Raw genomic sequence first — 15,251 nt, 5'->3', positions numbered from 1 at the left:
AGGTAGGGCTTGCACAAGGACGCTATACACAGTGGAAAGTTAGCTCTCAGCACACCATTTGGCACAATTTCGCACAGAATAAATTATTCAAATACTATATGCTTAGTAGTACATAGCTTAAAATATATATACTTCATTATTATTTTATTTTTCTGTATGTTATTTAGGGAGCAAAATGCTCTTTAGTGGTCTAGAAAAACAATGTTGATTGCCTTGTATTTCATCTAACTCTTTTTTAAAATTGAAGTATAGTTGATTTACAATGTTGTCATTTTAACTCACTTTGCAATGATCGACTGAATTAGTAAAATTTTGCCTTAAAAATAACATATCGTTCCTATTTCTACTCTTTAAACTGAAAAAGTTAAGTGCCCCCAAATTAAATTATTTCCCCAGGGAACGTTTGGGAATATTTGACTTATTAGTGGTTACACAAAAGTCTTTAAATATTACAAGATTAGAATAACTCTGGGAAAAGATTTTATTATCTGAAATAAGTAAATGTTGATAATTTTGATGCTTTGGCAGTCTAGTGTTTTCGTGAACTGTCAACAAATATCTGGAGTATATAGTTTGAGTTGGGAAAATACTGTTTCTTCTTCCCTACATTTGCCAATATCTGTCTTATATAATCTAAATTTTTGCTGCACTCTGGGGGCTGGAAATTGAGGAAGATAGAAAATCAATTTTGGGGGAAAATTGGGTCCCCCTGACCCAAGGTCCTATTAGCTTGAGAATTAGCCTGGCTTTCTTAATACCTAACCTAGAATGGGGTATTTACATCAATACCTGTATTGCACACGATCTTTCAAGGATTGAGGATTTTATTTATCTTGCTTGGATGCTCCTGGGTCACCAGCTTACTTCATCCTTCATTTTTTTTAATGTGATTCTATTCCATGGCAAAAGATCTTTCTAATTGATGGTATATTAGTGCCACAATCTAGATGTTGTTGAAACCTCTTTTTCAAGGCATTTTTTCTGTTACTCAGAAAAGATACCCCTCTTGCTGTTGGCATACTTTAATTGGGATCCTTTTTTCTTTTTGCTGAGCAATACAGAATTAAGTTGGGGTCATGTAATCAGTGGAAGATATCGGTCCCACAGGATACTGCCACAGAGAGGCAGTATTTGGAATTTTTCACTCAGCAGAAAGATTGACTTGATTTTATTTGGATGAAGGGATAAAGCATCAGAATACAGGAAGGGATTTTTTCATTCTGTCTCTGATGACCAGTGACCCCTTGCAGAGAGTGTTACATTTTGGATAATATTTAGAGAATGTGGATAGATCGTACAGTGAATTGGACTATACGTTATTGAAACCACTGAAAAAACAGAGATTTTTATGCATGTGAAAAAGATGAACTAGTAAACACTTGACTCTATCACAAATGAGGAAACATAATTAAAAGATTAAACATCATTCCTATAAAAGTATACACATAGTCATGAAAATTGAAGAGTGAATAATAATAAAGCTGAACTTAGTATTATTATTCTGCTTGATATTACTATCATTAATATATTTGATAACAGTAAGGGAAGTATCTAGTATCTTCTTTAGAGAAAACAAAACACTCTTTATTTGTGAGAACTTCAGAGGCAAGGTGGTGGTCAAGTGGGGGCACTTGCTTTGTCCCATGATTTCAGACGGAATGTTGCTGAACCTCCTGTGTGCATTACTGCACCTGCTCCTGGAGTGGGTGTGTGATCATGGTGACAATAGCAGCACGAGAGACAGAACGACTCCAAAATAAGGCCACTTCAAAAAAGGCATAGTCATTCCTTACAAGTGTATAGAGGATTGAATTATTTTTTAATCATCTGTTGTAGGTTTGATACAAACTCCATATGACTGGAGCTTCACGCCGAATGAAATAGACAGTTGAAGGCATAATGAACTCACACAATCAGATTAGATGATTTGCTGAGTACTAAGCTGGCCCTTTTTTGCTCGAGAGCAGCTCCTTGGGTCTGAAATATCTTTTTAATTTATAGCACAAACCAAGCTTTAACTCCCAACTTTATTATTTTTTAAATATTTATTTATTTATTTATTTATTTATTTATTTTTGGCTGCGTCGGGTCTTCATTGCGGCTCGCGGGCTTCTCTCTACTTGTGGCACACAGGCTCCAGGGCGTGTGGGCTCTGTAGTTGTGGCGCACGAGCTTAGTTGCCCCGTGACATGTGGGCTCTTAGTTACCCGACCAGGGATCGAACCAACGTCCCCTGCATTGGAAGCCTGATTCTCAACCACTGGACCACCAGGGAAGTCCCTAACTCCCAACTTTAAATATAAGTCCTTCCATCAAGTTTCTGAGTTTGGTCTAATATTTCTTCTTTCATTATACTCTCTGCCTTGACAATTTCTTTCTGTAGTTTCTAAAATTACATGTGGATAACTCCTAAGTGTCTCTTTACAGCCTCAGGCTCCATCTTGACTTCCTAAGACCCATTTCCAGTTTCCCAGCAGAGATGTATATTTCTTAATACATGGCTTGTCAAACCGGACAGGTCCAAAATGGACCTGAAGATCTTCTCCATCTCTTCTCTTCCCCCCCACCCCCAAAGTATATTTCATAATTTTGTTTAATAGGATCAATAACTTTCAGTCCTTCAAGTTTACAACGAAGGAGTTTTCTTTTCACTTTTTCCCCTTAGGCCCACATCCAATTTGTCATTAAGTCCTCTAATTCCAGATTGTTCCATATTTTTCCTCCTTTTAATCCTTTGTTTCTTCTCACCTGAATAATTTTAATGTGTTTCTCTACTTAACTTTCCACCTTCCAGTTCATCTTTGATATCGAGGCAGATTATCTAAAGAGCTGTTATCCTTTCAGGATCAACCAGATGTTGGGTACTTTACATAAAATATTCCATTCATTCTCACATGTACCTCATTCAAGAGGTATCGTCATCATTTATAAAGAAAATGGGGGCTCCACGACTTGAAGAAACTTTCCTCAGGACACCCAAGAGAGTGATCATATAATTTCTCATTCAGAGACACTTCTGGGCACAAAAGGGGGTACTGTGAATAATTAAGCCCAGATAACTGGTGTAAAAAGGAATTTCCTCAGACAAACCAGGACACAAGTCCACTCCGTGTGTATTTGACTCAACCAGGATCCCACCCTCTGTCTGTCTGGAGAGATGCTGTAGTTGTGTTGTGACCATGAGGGGAGGAGTTGATTAGCTGAGGACGATAGGAAGGCAAGAAAGAAGTTGGTGCTTCGATGACCATCTTGATCCATCTATCTCCCATTTTCATGTTAAGTAGATAATAAATATCCTTATTAAGTCATTTTATTTGGGATTCCGTTACTTAAGGCTGAATATACTTTGATACCAGGAAAGACAGTAAATTATATAATCAATGGCAATAATGTCTGATGTCTGCTAGAATAAGAGGAGTACAGGACACTTTGAGAGATCACTTAGGACCATCAGATCTAATCCTGTGCTTGTGTGTATGTGTGTGGCGGAGAGATGGTGGAGGGGAGATATTTCCGGGGGAAATAACAGAAAATAGAAACTTGGGCATTGGATTGATTTCTGTTTACCTACATTATTGTATTTGGGAAATAGTATGTTTTCCCTCCCAAGAGCTTTTGTCCTCAGTAATTTACAAATGCTATGCTTTGCAATTTTGAAAGGCAAGTAATATTACACTGAGTTGCCAAGGTCACAGTGATGCAGGGATTTAACTTACAAACTCACCTGGAAGTTTGTTATTACTTGATTTTTGTTCTCACTTTCAATAGTTTGACTCCATTTTCTTCCAAGCTTGATGATGTGAAGTGTTATAGCGCTAATTAGTTTTTTGCTTCTGTTTTCCTTTTAAAATCTCCAGCTTTCTTTGGGTAATTTTTGTTATTGCTGAGCTAGAGTTAACAAAAAAAGGAAGACCTCTAAATTCATGAGTGATTTGTTAAAAAGATGAAATGTATTGAGCGATTCAGAATTATACAAACAATGCCAATTGTAGGAAGACCACCTGTTCCATGATAGTCAATCCTCAGAGATTTTAAACACACTTTCTCCCCAGCCTTAATTGCCTCAGGATGAGGCAATCCTGTGTGTCTGTTCAGAACCATTAATAACCTACTTCACCTGATTGCAGCAAGTGTTTTTTTTCTTCAGATTTGTCAAATGGCAAGTGTAAGGACTTTCTGCTCTGATAAACAACAAAATTGACCAAATTTAGCGGTAGGTCTCAGTAAAAGGCAATTTTTTTTCTTTCATCTTCTATCTAATTGGACAACTAATGGTTTTTAAAAATTTAAAGCTGGATGATTTCTCCAGCACACTTGCTAGGTTTTGATTAGATCAAGTGTGGTCTACTTCTGCTTTGTTTCTGGGAATTGTTCTCTGGGTGTCTTTCCTCCCATGTTTGCATGATTCCATACAGGTTGACAGATTGCCATCTCTTTGTCTTATGAAGATGGTGTCTTGCTCATGTATTCCATTTCTTTGATTATTTCTAGTATTTACCATTTGATTTTTGTGACTTTCAGCAAGTCACTTAACTTCTCTGTGCTTCAGATTTATTATTATTTGTGAAATGATGAGGAGGAAGCTAATGAGACAATGGGATATATTTTCTGAGTGAATTGCTTTACAAAATCGTCAGGTCTACAAAGTATCTGGAATTAGCACATATAGACCAACCTTACTTTGCTTTCCAACCATTTCTAGAGGGTGGAGGGCTCACTACTGTGGCTCTCACAGGCCCAGCATTTTATGCAGGTGATGTTTATTTTAGAATGATTTTAAGAACAACTTTAAAGGGGAAAAGCAAGTACAGAATAACAACCTAAAGTGGCTTTTGTATGGGAAAAACAATGTGCTTTGTGATGATGATGTGGGAGCGTGGGAATGAGATTTGTGAGCTGATGGAATGCACAGAAGTCCAGGGGCGTTTCTTGCATTGTACCTTGTTTTAGAGACACACAGCTATGGGTTCCTCTACTGCTGTGTACTTGGAGACTTAAGAACCTGGCCTCTGGTATCCTTTGAAGAGGGCAGGGTTTCAATAAATATTTAATTTAAACCATAGAATCATAAAGATCTGGTCTTCATAAATGAAAAGGAAGCAACACAAATCCATGCATTAAGTATCAAAATGGGGACTTCCCTGGTGGCGCAGTGAATAAGACTCCGTGCTCCCAATGCAGGGGGCCCAGGTGCGATCCCTGGTCAGGGAACTAGATCCCACATGCACGCTGCGACTAAGAGTTCGCATGCCACAACTAAAGAGCCGGCAAGCCACAACTAAGGAGCCCTGGAGCCTCAACTAAGACCCTGTGGGAGAAAAAAAAAGTGTCAAAATGAAAGCAAAAACACAGTTAGAACGCTTGGTCAAGTTCCAGTTAGAAGGTTAGTGTAGAAAAGTGGCAATGTGTTAAGAAAGAATAAGGTATCCCATAAGATGTGACAGTTCAGGAGAAAAGCAGAATTCAGATGTTGCAAAAGAGAATCTTAAGTGGTTTGCAAGAGACTCCAAAGCTAATACTCAAAGTCCAATTTAAAGATATATTCAAGACAGGAAAATTACTGGAAAATCATTTAGATTATTTCAAGAGCAAAACTGTGTATAGAAAAAGGTCAAAGTTATCTAATTCAATATGATCTTTCACGGTTTGCAAGGCTCATTGTAATCTCTTTCTGCTCTAACACTTGCTGACTTGTGACCATGTGCAAGTTATAAGCCCCTTTTTGTGCCTCAGCTTTTCTGATAAGTAAAATAAGGAAAATAATAGTACCTGTCTCCAAAAGGCTTTGTAAGGATAAGGTGAGATTACACCTGAAATGCACTTTAAAAGGAGTATAATAGTAAGCACTCATTTAAGGTGAGCTGCTGTTATTAATTATTATAATCACTACTGCCATTAGTATCACCATCATGGAGGCTGTTCTGAAAGCATGAACTTGGAGACCAGATTGCCAGACTTTAAATTTTGGCTTCATGACTTGCTACCTGTGGGTCTTCGGTCAAGTTACTTACGTCTCCAGGTTTCTGTTTCCTCATCTGTAAAATGGGAAGAAGAGTGCTTCCTTTATAGAGTTATTGTAAACCCGCATGTATCTAAAGGGTTTACAACTGCGCTTGGCTCACAGAACATTGCCATTGTGATGATTACTATTTTCCTGACCTCGTCTTACCTCAATCTACCCTTCAGCCGCACTGACTGGTGGTGTTTCTCGCTCACGTCAAGCACGTATACTTCAGTACCTTGCGCTTGAGATTGCCTCTTCAGCCAGGACTTCCCGGATCACCCTGTCTATTTTGCTCCCCATGTTCAGGTATTTTCCAGGTCAGTTCCTGTCTAAGTTTTGTCCTAGCATTTTCTAGCTGACATTATCTTTGTGTATGTCTTGCTTCCCTGTTTATTATCTGACTCCCCTCACTCTTACGAAATAGAAGCTATAAGCCTTGTTTGTTTGCTACTGTGTCCCAGGGCCCAGATCAATATCTGGCTGATAGTAAGCATTCAAAAATAGTTGTCAAATGAATGGGTACAATTGTGATAGCATCTAAAGTGGTCTGGAGATCAGTAATGAGCACTTTCTGTCCTTAAAGATGGTCTAGAATAGGGGTAATCCAATGTAATCCACGTGGGTGACTCGATAATGTTGGGTCCACTGTTGGTGACTATATAGTCTGTCGAAACAAAGATACTTTGAGAATCAAAGTGGTTCCTGTTAATAATCATGTCAAGACAGCAAGCGGAAACTGGAATCTTTCAGGATAAACCTTATTCGTGAACTAGCCGCGTTAGAATTACAGGTGGAGGTGTAACTTTTGCCCTAATTTTGATAATTTGATAATTATAAATCACCTTGTATAAAATGCACATGCCTGGGCCTCATCCCAGCTCCACAGTGTTGGGATATTTGGTAAAGGAGCTCCGGCACCTATATTTTAGGAAGTGCTCTGGGTCATTCTGAAATCTGCCAAACATGCCAGAGGTTGAAAACCGCGGGGGCGGAGGATTAGAACATCCTCCTGGGGGGTGCGGGGCGGGGGGGGGGGGGTGCTTTATCCTCAACCCAGGAGACTTCCCTAAAGGTGTTAAATACTTATTAACACTGTTGTGTGGGAGCTGCAGTGGCGAGATTGCTGTGTGGGAGCCCAGCGCTCATTAGCACTTGTATAGGAACCTCTGCCCGCTCTCGAGAGTTAATTTCTTGGCAAACAATGAGAGTCTTCACGAAGCACTTCTGCAGAGCGAGGACAAATTTGGGGTAATGTAGTGCAAATTGTAGGAAGTGAGTACATTAGCACGAAACAGATTTAATACGTCTGGAGAAGAGATTTTAGTATGTCTGGCAAATGATGTAAATTTTGAGGAAAAAAGGTGAATTATGGTAACATAAATAAAGGCTAATCACTTATAGTTGAACCTCTTCTTTTTAAAAAAATAATGCTTTTGAGAGAAAGTATTGGAGTTTGTAGATCAGACTAACACCTTTATAATATGAAATGTTTTGTGGGGTTTTGCCACAGGTATCTTTGTGTTGGTGGCATGGGCAGTATTTTCTGATTACGGGCAATAGTGGTAAAGTAAACAAAGCCTGTACTACCCTTTGACTTTTTGATTTCTCACTTCTGTCAAGAATTCTCCTTCTCGTCCATTTCATCTCCCCACAGTGGGGTGAGCCACTAATTGCCCTTTCGGGTTTTTCTCATGCCATCACTAAGCTTATCTCTTTTCCATTCTTTTTTAACCTCTTCAAATTCATTTCTCTTTTGAGCATCTATGATGCAGAGAAGGTATGAATTTATGCCTTCATCAGCTTAAAGTCTTACAGACAGACATGTAGGTTTGGTTTTTAACAGTCTCAACAGCAAGTCTTCATTTAAACTCCAATCTCTGTTAAATAGCTCATTGATGCTTTAAACAAAAATCATTACATCATAGAGATGTTATTTTGTATAGAAACATATATATATATATTTTTAAGTTTTTAATCATTTATTTATTTATTTATTTTTGGCTGTGTTGGGTCTTCGTTTCTGTGCGAGGGCTTTCTCTAGTTGCGGCAAGCGGGGCCACTCTTCATCGCGGTGCACGGGCCTCTCATTATCGCGGCCTCTCTTGTTGCGTAGCACAGGCTCCAGACGCGCAGGCTCAGTAGTTGTGGCTCACGGGCCTAGTTGCTCCGCGGCATGTGGGATCTTCCCAGACCAGGGCTCGAACCCGTGTCCTCTGCATTGGCAGGCAGACTCTCAACCACTGCGCCACCAGGGAAGCCCCAGAAACATATATATTATAAGAGATATAGAGATGTCCTTTACATTCCTAGGTTTACTGTCATTTCCCATGAAGTAAAAAGAAATAGATGGAGAAAGTGTTCTTCTGAGGTCTTCATTTAAAATAATATAAAAAATAAGAATTCATCCATAGGCATGTTAAAACAAAGTCTGAAAGTGTATCTTCCTCTCATTGATGGCTTTCAGTTTGTACATTTTATTTCTCACTATGTAAACCTAACAATGGGATTTGGGAACCACTTCCAGGATCAGAATTTTAAAGATAGAGGTAAGAGGTTGTCGTCATGACTATCTCCAATGCCAGGAATGAGAATGCTGTGGATGGAGGTCATGGAAATGGTTCACATAATTATTTATATGTTAGGCCAATAATAATTCATAATGGTAATAGTGATAAAATTGGAAATTGGGTGTTTGTGACTTTAAAGGTTTTGGCTTGCGGCCAACCTTTCACCAGTAAGCTGACTACCTTGGGTAGCAATTGGCAACTTCTTTCCAGGTTTTTCTGTTGATGCAATTTCAAACAGCAGGGGGTGACTTCTCTATATTCAGAACACCTAACAATCCTTGTTCAAAACATATTCCTGCCTCCTTAAGCTTGCCTAGATAGACTGTTTCTCTGGAATCTCCTCTAGAGACATGGAGCTATCTTAATCATTCCTAACATTAGCTTAGTATTTAAAATATTACTTATTACAGTACCTAACTAGCCGTGTTTCAGGGTCTCTGCCACCCCAATAAATAAGCATCAAGATATAAAGACAATCCATTATTATGGCATTTATCAAAAACCAACTTTAAGTGGAAAATAAACTTCTGTTTCTCAGTGAAATATTAGCTTCCTCATGGTGGGCAAGTCTGCTCTGGGAATCGGTACCTTCAATCAAATAAAATCTCCAGTTTCTAGAGCCAAGCTCATGTTGAGATGTTGGTTCTATCTGAGAGAAGTTGCTTTTAATTCGTAACATGGGTCTCTCACTCTCTCTCCTCATCACCTTTCAATTTACTCCAGTCGACTGTGATGGTCTTTAGGTTTTAGTTTTGGGACTGTGGTCTGGGTATGTTAGAAGTGTAACTTTTGCCCTAATTCAAAAAGCACACCTGAGGCTGCTGTAGGCCCCTGGAGCAGAAAAACACACGTTTAGTAAAATTAGATTGAGCATGATCTTTTCTGGTAATCCTTGTGGCTGTAATTGAAGACATATCTTTGCATAGGTTTTCCTCTTGGATACAACCTGGAGTTTAATTTTTAGTATGACATTAAAATTATATAACAACTAATAAGTTTTCATTTATGGTATAAGTTCCAATGAACTTTTCAACAAGAAAGAGTGTTTACCTTTAGGATTTTGTCCTGGTTTCAGGTTTGATAATTATAAATCACCTTGTACAAAATTTCTCTCTTATTCATGATTATAATTTCTCCCCTCAACCATTTTCCCTTCTAAAAATGGGCAGAAATCACTTAAAAGCTTTACGGTTTGAATTTCAAAGCCATGTAAAAATACCGTCTAATATTTTTGTAGTTAAGCATACAAAAAGAGTATTATATTTGCTTGATACATGTATTGATGATTTTGTTTTTCAAATGATATACCTAGACTGGGTTTAACTCATAAAATATTTTTCATGTTCTTTCTGACCTATCAGTTTCTATATTTCCACTGATTTGCCCTAGTCAATCAAAAAGAAATTCAGAGTCATGCATTCTAGTCATCGAATTATTCAAACTTCCCTAAAATAGTTTAAAAGCAATTTAGAAAATAATGGAATATATGTTGTTTACTCTGGTTAAGAGTGCTAGAAATAATGAGAGCCTCAGAAAATAATATCAACACATTAGATATTCAAGAGAATGGAGATGCAATGCTAGGAAAAATATAATGCAAAAAACAACCACCACAAAGATGTAGAGGATAATGAAGACCAATTTAGACAAAGGACATTAGCTATAATGTTTATTGTGGCAAAAACAACATGACAAAACTATGACTTTTGGCCCTTTGTTGGAAAAAAGTTAGGGGCAACTAAAATATTGGGAACACATGTAATTTAAAGAAATAACAATTCCTTCATGAAAATTGGAAAAATGAGTACAGGGCTACAGGCATCAACTACAAAGAGATAATGAGGACTACATGGGAGTGGAATGCAAATATAATGAATTTTAAAGAGATGATGCTTTTTATTTGTATTAATTTCTATCAGTTAGCTTTTTCTAAAATAGAAGGCTTTCTCTAACAGGAGAGAGACTTTATATTGTAATATCTTATGCTATAATTGGATAGGATTCAAATAGATTTCCAAATTAGCTAACTTCTGTTCAGAGCATATACTAAATACTCCAGTATGAACCTTTGAACTAGAAAGAAAAGCTAAACTCCTTTTCCTATATATTTTTAGAGCTTTTATAAAGTAAAAATTATAAAACAAAAGGTAGGTTAAAATGGTTTCAGAGGAGGAGAGAGAGAGAAAGACACACATATTTTCCTCGAATGGACCACATAGCATCACACAATTTTAGAATTTATGATGAAAAACTAGATTTTGATTGACACAGGTGAGCAGGGAGGGAGGTTGTTAGGCAGATGTGAACGACACCAAGAGGAGAGAGATGCTTAGGGATGAGAAAAACAAAAAGGGCCAACAAAGAGGAAGCTGAAGAAGAAAAAAAGACAGGATGAAGATGGGAAAAGGAAAATGCTCAAAAGAATTTAAGCTCATGGACCTTCCTGGTGGCATAGTGGTTAAGAATCCACCTGCCAACACAGGGGACACAGGTTCGAGCCCTGGTCTGAGAAGATCCCACATGCTGCGGAGCAACTAAGCCCGTGTGTCACAACTACTGAGCCTGCACTCTACAGCCCTCGAGCCATAGCTACTGAAGCCTGTGCGACACAACTACTAAAGCCTGTGCACGTAGAGCCCGTGCTCCACAACAAGAGAAGCCATCGTGATGAGAAGCCTGTGCACCACAATGAAGAGTAGACCTGCTCGCCACAACTAGAGAAAGCCTGCTCACAGCAACGAAGACCCAACTCAGCCAAAAATAAAATAAATAAATTTATTAAAAAAAAAGAATTTAAGCTCAAACAAAAAAATCCCCCTATCTCAACATTACATAAATTGTTTACTTAATTGGCATCAGCAGACTGATCCTATTATGTCTATATCTTCTGGCACATACCAGATAGTCTGATACTTGGTGGAGAATAAACTGAAAGAACGAACTTGGTGATTTACCTTGCAGCGGCCATGAAGCACTAAGGGTCTTGGCGTTATTTGGTCCCTTTCACCCTTCCCCATCAGCCTGCAGCTGAGTCATGTTATCTCTGCACATCTGTCCAGTGTCCAGCGTCTTGTTAGGATGCAGCTGTATTTAGCTATCAGAACATGACAAACTCCTATTAAGGTTCTTAAACTTGTAATTAGAACTGGATTGTCTACAGAACATTCTAAGGGCTCTGTGGAAAAACTCTTAACTCCATTTACTAAATATGAAATCAAACATGCCAATTAATTATAGACTGTGTCAGGGCAACCCTTTCTCTGACCACATTTCCTGTTCTTGTCTGGGGAGGGGGGTGAATGTTTTCTGATGATGGCTGTGTCGCTGCCTTCTCCTTTCTCCAACAGCTGTTTTCATATCCTTTCGGTTTCTTTGGTCCCCATCTGCCTGTCTATGGTGTCTGAGGCTGGCTTCTGTAGCCTTGCACTCCTTTAGATGAATGTTCAGTGAGTGAGACTTTGTTACCCTCAGTACAAATCTTTGCAAGTTCGTTTGCCTCTCCCCTTCTTTGTTGGCGAATGGGTTCCCTCCCCTTATAGAATTTCTCTCCTGCTGTTGTCACTCTGGGCATTTCCTGCTCTGCTGTTGTCCATGCTCCTCCAGCTTCTCCTGCCACCCCCTCACCTTGGGTTTCACACTGAGTTGGGCCAGTCTTTCAGTGCTCATCTCTGCTTGGTGACCCCTGGTACGTACCCTCTCTTCACTTAGCATGTCCCCATAGTTGGAGAAGTGAGGCTCTTACATCATGGGGGTGGGGTGTTCCAAGCTCTATGATCATTTCTCTTTAAGAAGATGGGAAAAGGAAAATGCTCAGGCCATCTGACTGACTAGGAGGTTTGTCGCCCCTCACTCTGATTTCACTGGCCACCTCTTTCTGACTTCCCCCTTTCTTTCACGGCAAGGTCTATCTCCCTTCCTTTGGAGGTTGAAACTAGAAAGTTATGTCTGTTGTTCTGACCCAGGAAGACAAATAAGTACTGTCTCAATGGTACTTTTGCTTACTGAGTGTATGACCCAGGGTAAGGTACTTAACCTCTCTGTGTTTCAAACGTATGGGTGTATTTGTAATATACAAGTAATGATTCTGTCATATACGGGCAATGATTCCATCTACTGCACAAAGTTGAAATGAGCCATATAAGGAGGACTGAGGATGAGATGAGTGTCTTATGTTCTTAGCAAAGTACTTGGCACACAGCAAGTGTCATGGAAGGTTTGCTAGTCTTACTATTCTCCCAGGAGCAGATTTATGAGTACAACGTGCATCTGCTTGTTGGTTGTAGGGCTAGAGGAAGACATTTTAATCACTTCAATGATCATAACATGTATATTATATCCTGAAGTAATAAACTTAATATAGTTTCACAGCACCATATTTTATTGTGACATCTTTGAGTTGTGAGATACATTTTATTTCCCCCTGAAATAATGATTGAATTTTTGTGGCTTGAATTTATGCTTCACCCAGAACTGTAAAATCCATCTTTTTTTGAGGGAGGGGTGCACCACCATGATTATAATACTTGCATGGTGAACATTTCACAAAATAGCCTGCATAAGATTTAGGGTTCTTAACAGATATTTCCAGTTTCAAAAGTGTATCTCTTCAAAAGGGAACTACTGCTCACAGTAGAATTGTAATCCTATGATTAACAAGTGAATAGCTTTTCCTCCAATTTATATGCTCAGATGATAAATATGAGAGAGAAATAGAAATGTTGAAAGGCATTAATCAAGATTTTTGGTACTCCGTGAATGAGACTTCAGTTTTAAAATTTGAAATATTTTGAAGAGAAGTGACTAAGGAGTTTTGAGTTTTGCCCAAAGGATAGATTTTGAAATTTATGAAAAGATGAACAGATTTCTTCCTAACTACCCAAATTGTGGGTGGTAAGGATGGTGGGAGAGAAAGAGAAAGCCATGCATGATTTGCTTTTTGTAAACACATGTCTTCAGAGAACAATAATAAATTTTATTGTCAGATTATGAAACTGCTAGAGTCCTCTGATGTCTTACTTTATGGAGTACATGCGTTTATCTGTTTTTTAAAGGTTAGCATTCTCATATATATTTGTGACCTATTAGAGAAGAAAAAGCTGTTTTGTTGGCTGTGATTGACATGTAACACTTTGAGCTGTAAATGGTGGTTATAGTTTTATATGTTAACTATATGCTTTAAGGTTTTGTATATTTCCTTTTAGATATTTAAAAGCTCTAAGATATGTTAAATGTTAAAGGAATATTAGATACATGCTCAATGTACATTTTTCTTCAAAATAACACATTTAGAATTTAAAATGCCTGTTCATCTTTAGATAAATTTTTTAGAGAGAAATAGTAAATTATAGGTAATTTTTTAAGGCTTCACTGGATCAAAATGGCTTTATAACATGCAATTAAACCTGTGTATTTCCAATGAGGGGGCTGAGGTTGTTTCTACATTGTAATGTCAGTATTATTTTCAGACACCAGGAGACATTGTTTTAGTAATTCTTCTCTTTCTTCCTTCCTTCCTTCTTACCATCCTTTTCTTCCTTTTTTTTTTGGAAATGATGGCAATAATCTGTTGTACTTTTGAAAATGTTGCATACTTTCAGCCTTTACAATTTTTAAAATAATACAGCTAGCATAAGTCTGTGTACCATATAGACACTTAAGAAATAGTTGTATGACTAGTAACACAACCAGCCTGGTAGATAGAGTGAAACTTTTTGGATTTTTGTTATGGAAAAAAAAGCTGCTAGTGAAATATAAATCTATAAAGGTTTGTAAGTCTCCCAAATAAATATCTCTCTATTGGGATACATCACCGTAGGCTAAAGTTTTCAGGAATAAATTTTTTAGTTTTAGGGGACATGATTTCATCTTGATAATAAAGAGCATTTTGTAGTTTTATCATATTTCAAATATTATGGAATATAAAGGCAATTCTACATGACACAGTTTAAAACTGAACCTATATTAGACTTTCTTAGTAATAAAGCAATTTCTACAATATGAGACCAATAAAGTATCTTGGTTGGAAACAGCAAATGAATTAGAGGACTAATTACCAATTAATTATCTTGTATTATTTGGTTACTACCTAAATAATATAGATACAATTGTCCAGTGTAGGATTATAGTTATATTTTTACTGGATAAAATCAAAATGGATGCAGGTAGTTTAAAGGTATCCATCTAATACAACTAGAAAATTGTCTTCCAAGGCTGCTGAGAGGCATTATTTCTTGCCTTTTCTTCTTATGAACAACATAGGAAAAGTCCAGGTATGCGATCTCATTTAATTTGAACTGCAGAGAAAAATAAACTATTAATTTGTCTAAAGCTGTGGAGAAGGATAGACGGCCTTTATTCTGCAGTTAATATTTCCAGAATTTGAGATTAGGAACATCTGACATTGGAGAACAATGGAAATAATCTTTTAGCCAAAGGTAAAGCTCTATTTATAACGGAAAGTGGAGAACCAAAGATTCAGTAAATAAGAAAATGTTTCCATCTTTTAAATATTTCTGAAAGTTATTGAGTATATTGTAGTTAAATATAACACACTTACTTCTGAATCTGCCATATTTATCTGAAAAGACTAGGACCTTATTATTATGTATTATATTATTAAAAATATTATTATAAGGAAAGTGTACTGTCCAATGTGAAATTTACACAGTAAATCTATCTTC

At 37.6% G+C, this 15,251-nt stretch overlaps 1 protein-coding gene and 1 long non-coding RNA gene across 2 annotated transcripts in view; one reads left to right on the top strand and one right to left on the bottom strand.

Annotated features, from left to right (window-relative positions):
* The window catches only part of LOC309660538 (uncharacterized protein), a 701,196-nt gene that overhangs the window by 393,685 nt on the left and 292,260 nt on the right, over positions 1 to 15,251 (bottom strand). The gene's annotated exons all lie outside the window — the stretch shown is intronic.
* On the top strand, positions 7,081 to 11,007 carry LOC309660562. The gene is made up of 2 exons (XR_014263467.1): positions 7,081 to 7,941; positions 8,262 to 11,007. It is a non-coding gene; the product is annotated as an uncharacterized lncRNA (long non-coding RNA).

This window comes from Balaenoptera physalus, assembly GCF_965194825.1.
Source record: "Balaenoptera physalus genome assembly, chromosome: 4".
NCBI classification, from domain to species: domain Eukaryota; kingdom Metazoa; phylum Chordata; class Mammalia; order Artiodactyla; family Balaenopteridae; genus Balaenoptera; species Balaenoptera physalus.
The sequence above is the reverse complement of the archived record's forward strand: the minus strand, read 5'-3'. Positions and strand labels throughout refer to the sequence as shown.